The sequence below is a fragment of the Nipponia nippon genome, unplaced genomic scaffold (assembly GCF_047370975.1).
Source record: "Nipponia nippon isolate SJK-2023a ecotype South Korea unplaced genomic scaffold, ASM4737097v1 scaffold_1, whole genome shotgun sequence".
In the NCBI taxonomy this organism is placed as follows: Eukaryota; Metazoa; Chordata; class Aves; order Pelecaniformes; family Threskiornithidae; genus Nipponia; species Nipponia nippon.
The window spans coordinates 127,255,493-127,268,369 of NW_028262290.1; the positions used below are offsets into that span (position 1 = coordinate 127,255,493).

Genomic DNA, 12,877 nt, shown 5'->3' on the forward strand with positions numbered 1-12,877 from the left:
TTTCTTTTCTCTCATATCTAGTGGATTCATGGCATTGTTTCGTAAGTTGTCTGTTTTCTTTTGTTCAAATGATCAATGAGCACCATCAGATCCTAAGCCTAGATCTTCTAATGGACCTTATATGCTGAGATACAAGTTGTCAACTGTTCTCATGTCTGAATTTCCTGTGTTCAACAGGTGAACTCCCAGTATTATATTTGGACAACATTGTCTGAAATGTAATGCTTTGAAAGCCATTTTGAATGTATAAATGGAAAGTATTATAGAATTGCCAAATTACAAATCACTAATTATTATCTACTAGTGAAGTGGCACAACAATGTCACCAGATCTAAAAGCACTAGCCCAAAATATTGGATCTTGATTTTCAGTTCCTAAATCTAAACAGAAGTTAACAGTTAGGAACTATCTTCATCTCTCTGTGGACTGGAAGGCTAAATCAAATCATCCATGAAAAAAAACCTCCTGAAATGCAATTCCATCTGCAAACTTCAGGGTTTCCTCTTAATTCGAAAATCTAATGTTGAACTCTGTATGTATGTACAGTGGAATGCAACAAAAGAAATGACAAGTGAACCATTTAAAGCAACCACGCAGAAACTGGCTAGAGCAGATATTCAGACTTGTCTTGAGATACATTCTTAGGTATGTGTGCTCTTACCTGTGAAAGGTAAGCTACTAATTATCATAAAGGTCTTTGTGTCCTCAGCCACCCAAATAGCAGAGCAAGCAACTGATAAATCAACTAAGCCCATGTCTCTTCACATGGAGAAGTATTGGCAGGGGAATGTAAGACATGCAAGGTTTGTCTGTGTTTTGTTTTTTTTTTTTATGGTTTGTATAGTTTATGTGTAAATCTAGTCAGATTCAAGAAGCAATTTCTTATTAGTTTTACTCTGCTTTTAAGGAATCTTATATTTTTTTTGCTAGTATTACTCTTGTACATGTAACTTTTTACTGTGCACCCTCAAGGAAAAGAAAAGCCAGTGACCCTGAAAGAAAAGCACTAAAGGGGAAAGGTTTTTGGATCCTAGGGTTCCTTCTCAGTGTCATTCCAGAGTTAGTACAAAGGTCCCTTTTTGGAGCCGGTTGTTCAGCCATCAGACTGCTGTGAGACAGTGAAGCCAAAAGATCACAGACAAAACAACAGCTGATACTGGAACTGGTCACAGCAAACTTCGTTCAGGGCAGGTCGTTGTTCTGAAGAGTGTCAACTGGCAAACACTTTGAAGTCTGTATTTGCTGCCTTGCAAGAAATCTCTTCTCAAAACGGCCTTTGCCAGAGGTTAGGGAAAGGGGATGAACAAAATTCTTATTACAGGCCAACTTCATCTACTTGTAAATAGAATGGCAGCAACAGGCCAGCAAACTTCTGTATCCTGAAAACTGCTTTCCAAGTGAAGGACAGTAATTAGCTGAAAAATGCAAGGTTGCTGAGCTGTTCTTTAAGATTTCTGAATTTATTTATAGTGAAGAAGAGTATGTTCTAAATCTCAGTAGTGGCTTATATTAATGAGAGTTCCTCTAATCTTTTCCATGCTGGAAATAAGGTGTTAATAGTTCTAAAATGAAATAGTACCTAAAACACAACTCAGTCATTTTCTTCATAGTTCAAAGTTATTTGCATAAGATATACCACCCTTTGCAAATATTTACTTTGCTATAGCCAAAGACACTGCAAATTATATGTGATGGGTTTGAACTCCTGTCTTTCACACTTGTCTTTGAGTCTGTGTCTTTCACTCTTGCTGGGTTTCAAAAAGATGAAGAGAGAAAAATAATTTCTTTCTCGAATAAGATCCAACGTGGACTTCAAAGTGAAAGACCTGAATTCTACCTATAAAATTTGATTACAGCCTGATTAAAAAGATGGGGGGAAAAAGGAGCTGTATTCATGGGCTCATTACAGGCACAAAAAGGGGATGCTCATACAGACCATAGAGAATTTAAAAGATTTATTTATGATGTATTACTGTAATTTTTAATTTAGACATGCAAATTTTTTAATTTGCACTGACTGCTTTGCCTTAATGGTTTTGATTAATACTTGGAGGTAGTGTTTGTGAAAGAGATTTATACTGTGATTCATCTGCAAAATAATCAAATCATTACCAGCTAATGACAAAGCTGTGAAAAATGATATAGGTATTGTGTAACTCCCAGCTATTGCAGTGCACGTGAAGGTACCCAGTACTTCTAGCAAATGTGGACTTGTGTTAATAACTGCTCAGAAGTTTGCTCTAGGTCCTTTCTAATTTGGTAACAAAAAACATTGATCTTAATAAAGCTGTCTGATAAAAGTAGCAGTGATTAACATTCCTGAACCCTACATTCTAGTGAACATGCCAAGGTTGGAGACACCCCTTCTTTTGAGCCAGAAAGGAAACTCCACAGAAATTTCTACCTATCTCTGCATCTACCTTCAGTACTCACAAACCATAAGGGCTTGTGATAGACAGGAGAGCCCTTGACAACAACAAGAGTAGATAATGTCTGTGGCTTTCATTATTAAAAAAAAAAAATAAATTATTGCCTGTAGCTTTCTAAGCATTTTGCAATTATATCTTTCTCACTTTCTATCATGGAGTTCTCCCTTCATTTTCTTTTCTGGGAAATATTTTGCTGTAAGACTAATGAAAGAATCACTGGTCTGCTAATATATGATATTTTTTGCAACACAAGTGCACATACACAGATGTACGTGCATAAACACTCATGCGCGCAAAGTCCAGATTCTTAGAACTGTCTTTGCGTGGAGACAATTTCAAAATAACCCCATACAATTATCTAGCAAGATATTCTTTTGCTTGACTTCAGGCTGCTTTTTAGGGATTTATAGCAGATTTTTAATTTTTTTTTTCAAAAAGATTTTCCTAAAGAGTAGATGAATCAGAACTTTCTGCTGAAAAACAGGAAGAAAACAGGAAAAGAAACTAGCTGCTTACCAGCTTGTGAATTTACACCTCTAAACAAATCTAGATCAACAGATGTAAACTAGAGCAGATCTATCACAAACACTGAAGCTATATGGCTTTAAACCAGCTGCTAATCTGGTCCCATTGCTTCCATGGATCTAAGGATGTAGTTGCACCTCAGCACTTAAATTCAATTTAACTGCATGTTGCTGCCTCTCTCCTTTCCCTTGCCAAAGCATACCTTACTGATATTTCACTTGTATTCAGTGCTGATTCCGTTCAGTTCACTGATCTGACAGAAAACTAACACATCAAAAAAAAAAAATTACAGTTAGTTTACTGATGTGACTCACTCTTCAGCTGCGCAATTGCTATAGTTGAGGCAAGGGAAGTAAGGGGAGCATGTGGGTGGGGAGGGCAGCAGACTGCCCTTTGGACAGCAACCTTGTTGTTAAATCAGGTCAAGCAATAAAGTCCCCTTTATTACTCCATGGTGTATAATGCGATCTCAAGCCAAATGCAAGTCCCACAGAATGCATCCACATTCCCTAAGCTCTCATTTTCTGAGCAGAGCCACTGTCAGACCTCTTCATGATCATAAATCTACCCTCTGATTTTTCTTACTGCATGATTCATGCATTCTATCTGCCTTTCCACAACAGCCTCTAAAACTTAACAGCCGGCTTATGGATTAACGGTAACATCTTCTTTTCTGCCAAACCCTCCTATAAAAATGCTTGGTTGTCTGATACAGTGATTCAGCTATTATCACTTGAATATCAAAACCTAGCCAACTCCCTACCTTGGCAGAACGCCAGTCTGTGGTGTATACACTCAGTTTTTGGATCCCATGAGTCTGTACAACCTATGTACCCTTCTCTGAGCACAAGCTTCAAGTGTCTGAGCTCACATATCAATTTAGACAACTGATGGGTGAGCAAACTCAAGCCTGACCTACTGCCAGTCAAGTAAATTCCTCCTTCTTGGGCAGGGTTCAAACCAAAACCAGTCCTACATCACAGCTTTACCCATCTGGCAAAGCAGCCTAGAGGGCGAGCCAGTTTCTAACTATGAGTAGCCAGGAAAGTTGAGCTTAAATGTGAGCTTAAATCTAAATTAATATGATAGAATAGAAGTGTCTACTGAGTCCCTAAATCCCTTCTTAAGGGAAGGGATTAAACTAGAGCTATGCCACACTCAAGAGGACTTCTATCTAACGCATGCTCTCAATTGTGAATCACAAGTTTGGCCACTTTACCCTTGAGCTCAAGACTCCACAGCTCTACTTTCCTCAATGCCCTTTCCAGTCCCCCATCTGTTTATCCATTCTGCCTCAGCTTTTGCATTACTGTGGTTGTTCCTACTCTGTCACTGTTCTGGGTAAGAAGAATTCTACAGAAACAGAGACTTGCGGGTAAAATGGGGTAAATGAAAGCAGGAGGCAACCTGAGGTTTAAAAAACATCTACACAAACATGTCAAGAAAAAATATGTTTGTTCTACATAAACACGCAGTGACACAATGTGAGTTACCTTGGGAACTGCCTAGATGGTGCTGTGTGGTGGCTAGCTGGCTGTGTGTTGCTGTATCTGCTCAACTCTTGCTCCTGAGATTGTCTTGGAGTGGAAAGCTGTTAGTAAAATTGTGTCACCTCTCATTCTGCATTACCTATCTGTGCTGCCAAACAATTAATTCGGTCTAATTTTAAGTATCCATAATATTGCTAATTAACACTTTCATTGAGGTCAGTGTAATGTCCTGCAATTACTAAAAAAAATGTTCATTTTCTCTCCTGAAAAAAGGGCTAGCCTAAAATTACTGATCTGTGACTTCATGAAACCCACTGGCTTCAATACCTAGGAGTGATTTGATCCAGAGGACTATGTGCACTGATTTTTTAGCCCAGCTGACCTGCAATAAAAAGGAATATTGTCAGGCAAATTCATATAGAGCTGGGGCTAGATCTGCAAAGTGATTTGACAAATGCTAAATGTCGCTAATATTCCAATACCTAACTTTTAGCCACTGCGTTACAAAGTTATGCAGCCTGGCTTGTCTTGCTTGCATAGAGAGAATTTGGCACCTATGAATAGGATTCATAGAAGCCAACAAGCTAAGCACAGAGCTGCTGAAATGAATGCTGACAGGAAGAAGGATTTGGGCTGCACCCCTCAAATCCCAGATAATTCTATCTGGTCTGGTTTCCTGACCCTTCTGGAGATAAAGATCTAAGCGAGGTGCGTTTACACACTTACTCATGGCACAAAATTTAGGTACAATTATAAATTCAGTAGCTCAAAGTTAGGTAAATCCAAGCACTTTCAGGGTTGGGAAGCACCTGAGCTTCAAGTTTTAAGAATCTCAGCCTATGTCCCTTTTGAAGTTATTCTCAATTATACCCACAAACAAGCTCCTGCAGGCTGCCCTAATTCAAAATCCAGAGAATAGAGTGAAGTTCTTTAAACCCAACCACTGCTTTATTACTCCAGCAAAAATAGTGCTGAAAATATATAACATAATATATACATTTTAATAATTTATAATGTGCATTTGTGGTTTCTTTAGCCAAACTTTTTACAGCATTTGGGTATGTAACCATTTTTTGGGAGATTTTTCTACGGGTAAATATTTCATGTATCAGGAAAACTGAAAATGAATTCCATTTTCATCTTTACCATAGTGGTCTCTACCATATATCCACCATTAAAAATAAAAAGAAAAGAATTCATCCCAGTAATATATTGCTACGGTATAGCCTCAGGCTAAGACATTTCTAAAGTCTTGAAGAGGGTAGATGATTATTGATCTAAAGTGGTCAAATTTAGTGAATCTTCATTGTTTTTCTGGAAAAAAAAAAAAATTTTCCTCCAAACACAGCTGCTTTCATTAGCCTCTTGTTTGCATAGCAATTTGACTTGTCATTACTGATTTCTCCTTTAAAAGATTTATGTTTTATTTCCTTATCTCTAGTCATGTCCACAGCTGAGAACACACACACACACATGTACATATATATGTAAAACACAGTGCTGTTATCCTTGATATAGGTTAATTTGACGTATTAAATGGGGTTTCTAGGGCTTTAAAAATATTTTTACCTGCATCTAGTGTGCTTTATATATTAAAAAAACCCAACAATTAAGAAACACAACCTTCAGTATGTAGAACCAGTAAAACGCTCAAATTTTGCAAGACTCGAAGACAGCTATACTGGAACAGTTAGGAGGTAACTAATGAAGCCAATAAGAGTTGCAAGTATCCAATGGGCTTCATTAGGCAAGGCACCTGCAAGACATGGATATAGCATTTGTGAGGCAGGGTGATAGTGGCAAGTGACCAGAAATGAATTGTATCATCTTCTTTAACATAACCATATAGACATGAACAATCCATGCCACATTGTTGCAACTGGATGGAGCTTCAGTCCATCTAAAATCTCCATATTTGTTAACATTATGTCATTTTACAATTTGAATAAGAAATTTCAAACATTTCTGCTAAATATGACCAGGCAGATCGTAATGAGTTTATAACATCGGTACGCAAAATCCACTGGTTTCAATCTACATGCTCATGAGTGAATCTGTGTGGCAGATTTGTTTCTCATAGTTCACCAATCTCTTTTTGAGTCTGTGAGAAGCCAAAATTCAGTTTGAAACTTAGACTTTTCTCAGATCCATTGTAAAACCACTAATTTACAAATGATTCACTCTGAGAATGGCCAGTTCTGAGTTGTGAAAGTCTAACTGTCTTCGGGTAAAAATTATGTTGGAAATCAGAGACAGAAAAAAAAAATACCATGAAAAATTTGCATACATCTTTAGTGGTTTTTCCAACATGTGTGAAACCCCAATCAGTTTAGTTTTGGTTTTCACTACCAAAAGAAAAAAAAAAAAAAAAAAAAAGAGGTAAAGACATCGTACAATTTCACTTTAAAACTGAAGGAAAAAGTTTATAATAAATTAACGAACACTTCGTAAAGCGTCTTCTTCTTTTCTTTCCAGAATCACATGTCCTATATTATTGTAGCTGTTTTGAATCTGTCCAGAGACGCAACTGCATATTATTGATATGTTGATATAAAAGTTCTGAAGAAAACTTCAACACAGCAGGTCACTACTGGTACTAGCCCAACTGCAGCATCGCAGCGCTAAGACGTTTGCAGGCACATGAAACCTGAAGCACCACCAGTTTGTAGAAATCCAGTACTGTCAGACACAACCACACAGTCAAGGCTTCATTTGGAAGTTTTCACATAACCACTGTGCCACATGTCACCAGGCTCCGTAAGCCACCAAAAGCTTCCTTGCATGCTGTAACAAATTTGTAACCAAACACCAGTTAACAAACAGAAGTGTGAAGCCCTGCAAGAAGAGGACAGGAGAAGCCCTCTCCAATAGCAGATTGCTGAGGTTTAATAAATCACCCCGGTGATCCTAGCAAGCAAATCATACCCAAACTTACCCAAAATCATACCAAACAGAGAAAGGCAAAAGAAAGGGCAACCTGACTGTGCTGGCAGGGAGGGAGAGGGACAAGTTCTGCCTAGGAAGGGAGGGAGCAAGGAACTTGCTTCCTAGTCCCTTTGAGAAACCCGCAGAAACTCTGAAATACGGTACGTCTGCAATATGAGGAGGATGCACACTGCAGTTCAGTCTTCTGTCAGTCTCCCTCAGGTACAACACCACACTGGGTATCCAAAAACTTGTATCGCAGTTTCCCTGTTCCAGAAATTTACCTGTTTAAGCACACAAACTCTTCCATAAGTTATCTTATTAAAGCAATTTTCATTCTTTACATTACTATTATATAGAAAAAAAAAACCTCTAAGAGTAGTGAGAAAACTTCTGCTAATATCCACTCTATATTTATTAATGACAATTTTAGAACCATTGCTCTTATGCCACTATTTCCTTTTCAGTTAAATAGCTGTTCTTTATCTTTAACACTTACTCCTGAATACATTTCTGAAGAATCATCCTATCCCCTCTCAACCTTTGTTTGTCTAGGTTTAACAAACCATCTCATTTAATCTCTCTTCATGAGATTAATTCTCCATTCCTACAAGCATACTAGAGGCTTCCTTTGCTTCCATTTTTAAGGTCATCTTTCATGAACACAAGTGACCAGAACTTTATATAAATTAAATGAGGCCTTGTCAATGCTTTGAACAATGAAATAACACGAAAATGCCTTAGATGATAATGTATCTTACAATTATAATAGACTTTACAACTACAATAGATTTTCAAAGTTCCTCTGCATGATAGTCATATCATAGGAAAACTAGTATGTCCATATTTCTTTTCCACTATCTTCAACTGATAAATACATATTATATTCAAGAAAAAAATCTAGTTACTGGTCCTTAAATCCTTGGCTTCGCAATCTGTGCTATTAAATTTCATCTCATCACTCGCATCAACAAAATCATCTGGTTCTCCTTGCCTGATGATCTAATCCTTTGTGAAGGTGATGCTTCCCCATTTTATGTTATCTGTACATCTCACAAATACTCATGTAATTCTTACTCCTATGTCTCCGATATCATTAATCAATATGTTAAATGGGATCATTCCCGAGACCAACCATGAAAATATTTGTGGCAGTCTCTCCTTTTGGCAGTTCCTTATTCTTCTAACAGTTCTCCTGTAAAAATAATTACTATATTCAAGAATAAAGTTCCATCTATTGTCATTGTCTAAGAAATCTATTATCTAATTTAAGAAGATACGGGGTTTATCTAAGATAATCTACCTTTGTGAAACCAATGTTGTAATTAACCTGTATTCAATTTCTCTTCATGTTCTTTCCTTTAAAATATGTTCTAAGACTGGATACTGCTGAAATCCTGTTTACAAGTCTGTAGTTGCCTGGATCACCTTTTTGCTTCATTTTTTAGGTATAAATGCTGTATTGGCTGTTTTCAGTCTTTGCATAGGATTTGTAAATATGGATATTAAAAAATTCTTGGTACTAGGCTTGTAGATGCTGTCAGTATAAAGACTGGATGTTGTCCAAATTCTCTGATTCTGAAGTATAGAAACCTAATTTTTGCCTTTGCTTGGATATAGTTTCTATTGCTCTGTCCTCATTTTCTTTAGATATCTTTTGTTGTTGTAGATTGAAATTGTTCAAAACAATCATGCAGCTCTGGAAACGCTTCAACTTTGGAAGATTTTGGAATGTATCATTGAGTTTGATGTATTTAACAGAGTAATGAAAAAAACTTCATGTCACTAAACTTCATGCTGCTCTTGCACAGACTGGGAAACTTGAAAACCTTAGAACCATCGCTTAAGAAGGCAAGAAAAAATGTAACCTCCAGAACTGGGTCTATTGTAATACAAAGACTTACAAACATGAAAAAAAAATCAAATGACGGAACACCTCCTGACCTGCATGGCCTTAGAGAAACCATCAAATGACAAGTATCTAGGCAGGGCAACCACTTCAACCTGTGACTGAATTTGGAAAGAAAGAACAGTTGTGGTGGATAGGCCTGGAGAAGAGAAGTGATCTACCATTATCCTCTTCAGTTATCACCTTTACTGAAAAACAATACAAAATATTTATTCAATACTTAATCCAGTCCTTGGTTAGCTTTACCTCCTTCCTTTACACCCCACCGTCAGTGTATAGAAAAAACAGTTCCTCCCAGGTTTTGTTTATATGATTAAAAAACTTCAGCCATTTATTTCCTGTGCTAATTCAGAAAGACTTGAGAACTATTTAATTTTATTTCTATGGGGGCTGATATTTTAAAGATGAACAAACATCTTAAAGAGTAAAGAGTTTACAAATGGTAAACTCTTTGTTCATCCCAAGAATTCTGTACTCTTCTCTCCAGTTTTTCCACTTATCTTTAACAACATCATTGCTCCTTTGAATTAAAATAATTCTGTGTCTGATAATGAGCCTCAGTATTCAAATTCTCAAGCCCTGAACCCAACTCCTCAATCTATTAACTAACCTTCCTATGTATTCCAAACTTGCCTTCCTGAAATCCCAAGCTTTAATTACAGCCTTTATTCCTGTAGTAGTTAAGCGTCTCACAACCACTGATAAATCTACCTTTTGAATTCCTTTGTAACAGAGGAAAATACTATCACTGTTTTACAGGAATAAGATAAGGTAAAGTAAGTGGTTTGCCTCCACGATCCATGGCTGAAGTAAGAACCAAATCCCACTCCTAAAAGCATCATATGTGTGATAATTCTCATTCAAATTTGATGTGAATATGGGATAAAGGTATGCACTGGGCACAACAGTAGTCACCTAAATAAGAAACAGAAACCTTAACCTACTAAATTTCTCTTAATTGTACCCCACCCATTAGTTCAAGGTACATTTTTTTTCTTAATTCTCTGTGCCGCTTTAACAAATATCATTTTTACCTGCTTACGCAATTTGGAGCAACCCGAGACTTCAGGGTGTATGCTAAGTGCTTCAAAAAGCACGTATGTTCATATCAGAATGTGGTATAAATGAAACCATGCTGATACAGTTGCTGATGTATTTTGTTTCTGTCTCTATTTCTTGCATAATATCAGTGCTTGGGCTCCCCTCAGTTCTTTGGAAGGTATAGTCCCTTGGGGCCATGGAGATAACAACAGCAAACCCAAACCACCTGGAGACAGTATTTAGTAGATGATTAACCCAATGGTGAATCAGAATGTTTGAAACAGAAACAAGAAAACAGCAGGAAATAACTTGCACTGTATGGCTGGGAAACTGGAGTGAAATCCTGGCCCCATCAAAGTTAATGCTTAATACAGAAATTCATTCTTCATATTTATGATCTTTCCTGAATAGTTCTAAAGTCATTTATTTCATTTATGACAAAGTTTGAGATGATAAAATGATATGGGACAATGTATCAGTTAACATAATAGTCATGCACATACCTGTTTGCTTCTGTGTACTTGCGTTTGTTGGAAATTTATAAAGATTCTTTTCTGTGATAATAGGAATAAGAAACCTGTAGAAACTTACCTCTTCTTCCTTTAATGCTGACTCGATTTTTTTTTCTTGGAATAGCTACACAAACTGAACAACCGAGGTGGGAGAACACAAAAATTACTCATTGTGGCTTTACTTATTGCAAAAGCACCAAACAAGAAAACAGTGTCAATCAAGTCTTAATATCTGTTGCTAGGAGAATAAATTAGGAGAAGCTTACAGCAGTCAAACTCCGAGGATGTTCCCCTGGTGTGGACACAGAGAGCATGCTCAGTGGAATCCACCTGGCTTCATCAGAGTTGGCGATCTTCCATATCACCATCAGGGAGTCATTGGGATCCAGGTTTCTGCTATTTGAGCTGAGGAGGGGGCAGAGATGGCGTGGAAGGTCAGAGTCTGAGTGGGCTCATGAATCATGGCTAAATATTCTCAATGGTTGCCAACTTTTAAAAGCCTTGAAGAGCCTCCATGGACAACACCCATAGAGCTGGAGTCTCCACTGAGCAAAGCCCCAGATAATTCTTGGTCTGTGTGTTTGCAATATTTTCTTATCTGTGTTTGATCTTATTCATGCTAGCAAAGTTATGTATTTAAAGGACACCTGAGATCTGGGTGGGGGAGAGGGGAGGTGTGTCTTTGGATTTTTTTGGAAGAGACAAATATATAACATCGATAGGAAGAGGTCTATATGGGGGAGGAAAGCAAGAGAAAGTAACATAGGAACTTCTAGTATTTTCTATTGTCATCTTGATGATATGGGCTTTGTCAAGCCTCAAGTCAAGAACCCATCAGGCTCCCTCTGATCACAGTCTTAAACTGAAGCACAATTGTGCTTCACTGTAAAGTCACTGGGACTACTCGTGATGATCCACATAAATTAAGCATGTGTCTAAATGCGATGCGGGACTATGAAAATTCCATTTAGAAAACACCAAGAGGCTTTGGAGGAGGTTAATAAGCGAAATCTTTGCTTTTTTTTTTTTTTAATTTATTTTATTTTTTTAATGAAGTCACTGTGCTACTTTTGTAACATTATAAAGCCTTCTGGATTGGAGGTCTCTGGCAAAACTCTGGGGGAAAAAAATCCTTCAAGGCAGCAGCATACTAGGTAATGTTAAATTAAAAATAAACAAACAAAAACCTCCAGTAAAAAAAAACAACATAGCAAACCAAACCACATTTCTCCCCATTTCAAGGGAGAATTTTTTTCTTCTTTTTTTTTTTTCACTGAAAATATTAAATAAATATGCCTGTATTTTACATGTGTGCTCGCTGCAAAAAGTGCAATCTATTTGTACAGCAGAGAGAATGAAGGACTTACTGCTTAAAGGCACAAAAAGGGTGTGTAATAGGATTCTGGCATCTTCCCAGACAGCTTGCAGACAAATTCAGAGACGAACAGAGAAGTATCCTTTTTGAAGTATATTTGGCCAAGGTCTCATTCACAAACAGATAAAACCAACACATTTCTGCATGATAAGGGTCAACAGAATAGCGTATTAGTTTGAGAAGAGAACCCATCTGCAATTTTCTTATATAAAAATACACGAGGACACAACAGGAAAGCTGTCAGCATGACAGTTGGAGGATTCTGCCAAGGAGCCAGATGCTAGTGTCAGAAGAACATGTTCCACAGCTTGGCATCTGGGTTCTCTCATTGCCCTCCAAGAAGGAAGAAAAGGAGGAGTGATAAGATATGCCTAAATGAATAAAACTACAAGCAATTCCACCACCACCCCCAACATGCTCAAATCACTACTTGTTTTAGAAAATCCTCAGCTACATGTTCTCCTACATCTTTTAAATTAAAATGGAAGGTGATAAATTTAACCCACTTATGTTTTAGTATGTTTAAAAAGCATTTGCAGTTCCGAATACATAAGTCTCACATGATTTCAACTGCTCATGTGTGTAGCCGTGCAATTTATTTTATTATTTTTTGTTGGTTTTCCACAATTTTGCTACAGAATAGATTTCAAGCTCAATTTTTAGCTCATGTC

General features: G+C 37.2%; 1 long non-coding RNA gene across 1 annotated transcript; it reads right to left on the bottom strand.

Moving 5' to 3' along the window:
* Positions 1–5,539: 5,539 nt before the first annotated feature.
* LOC148057607 (uncharacterized) lies at positions 5,540–11,176 on the bottom strand. The gene is made up of 3 exons (XR_015702037.1): positions 11,098–11,176; positions 10,911–10,964; positions 5,540–7,228 (listed from the first exon to the last, which is right to left on the bottom strand). It is a non-coding gene; the product is annotated as an uncharacterized LOC148057607 (long non-coding RNA).
* Between the last annotated feature and the right edge of the window lie 1,701 nt (positions 11,177–12,877).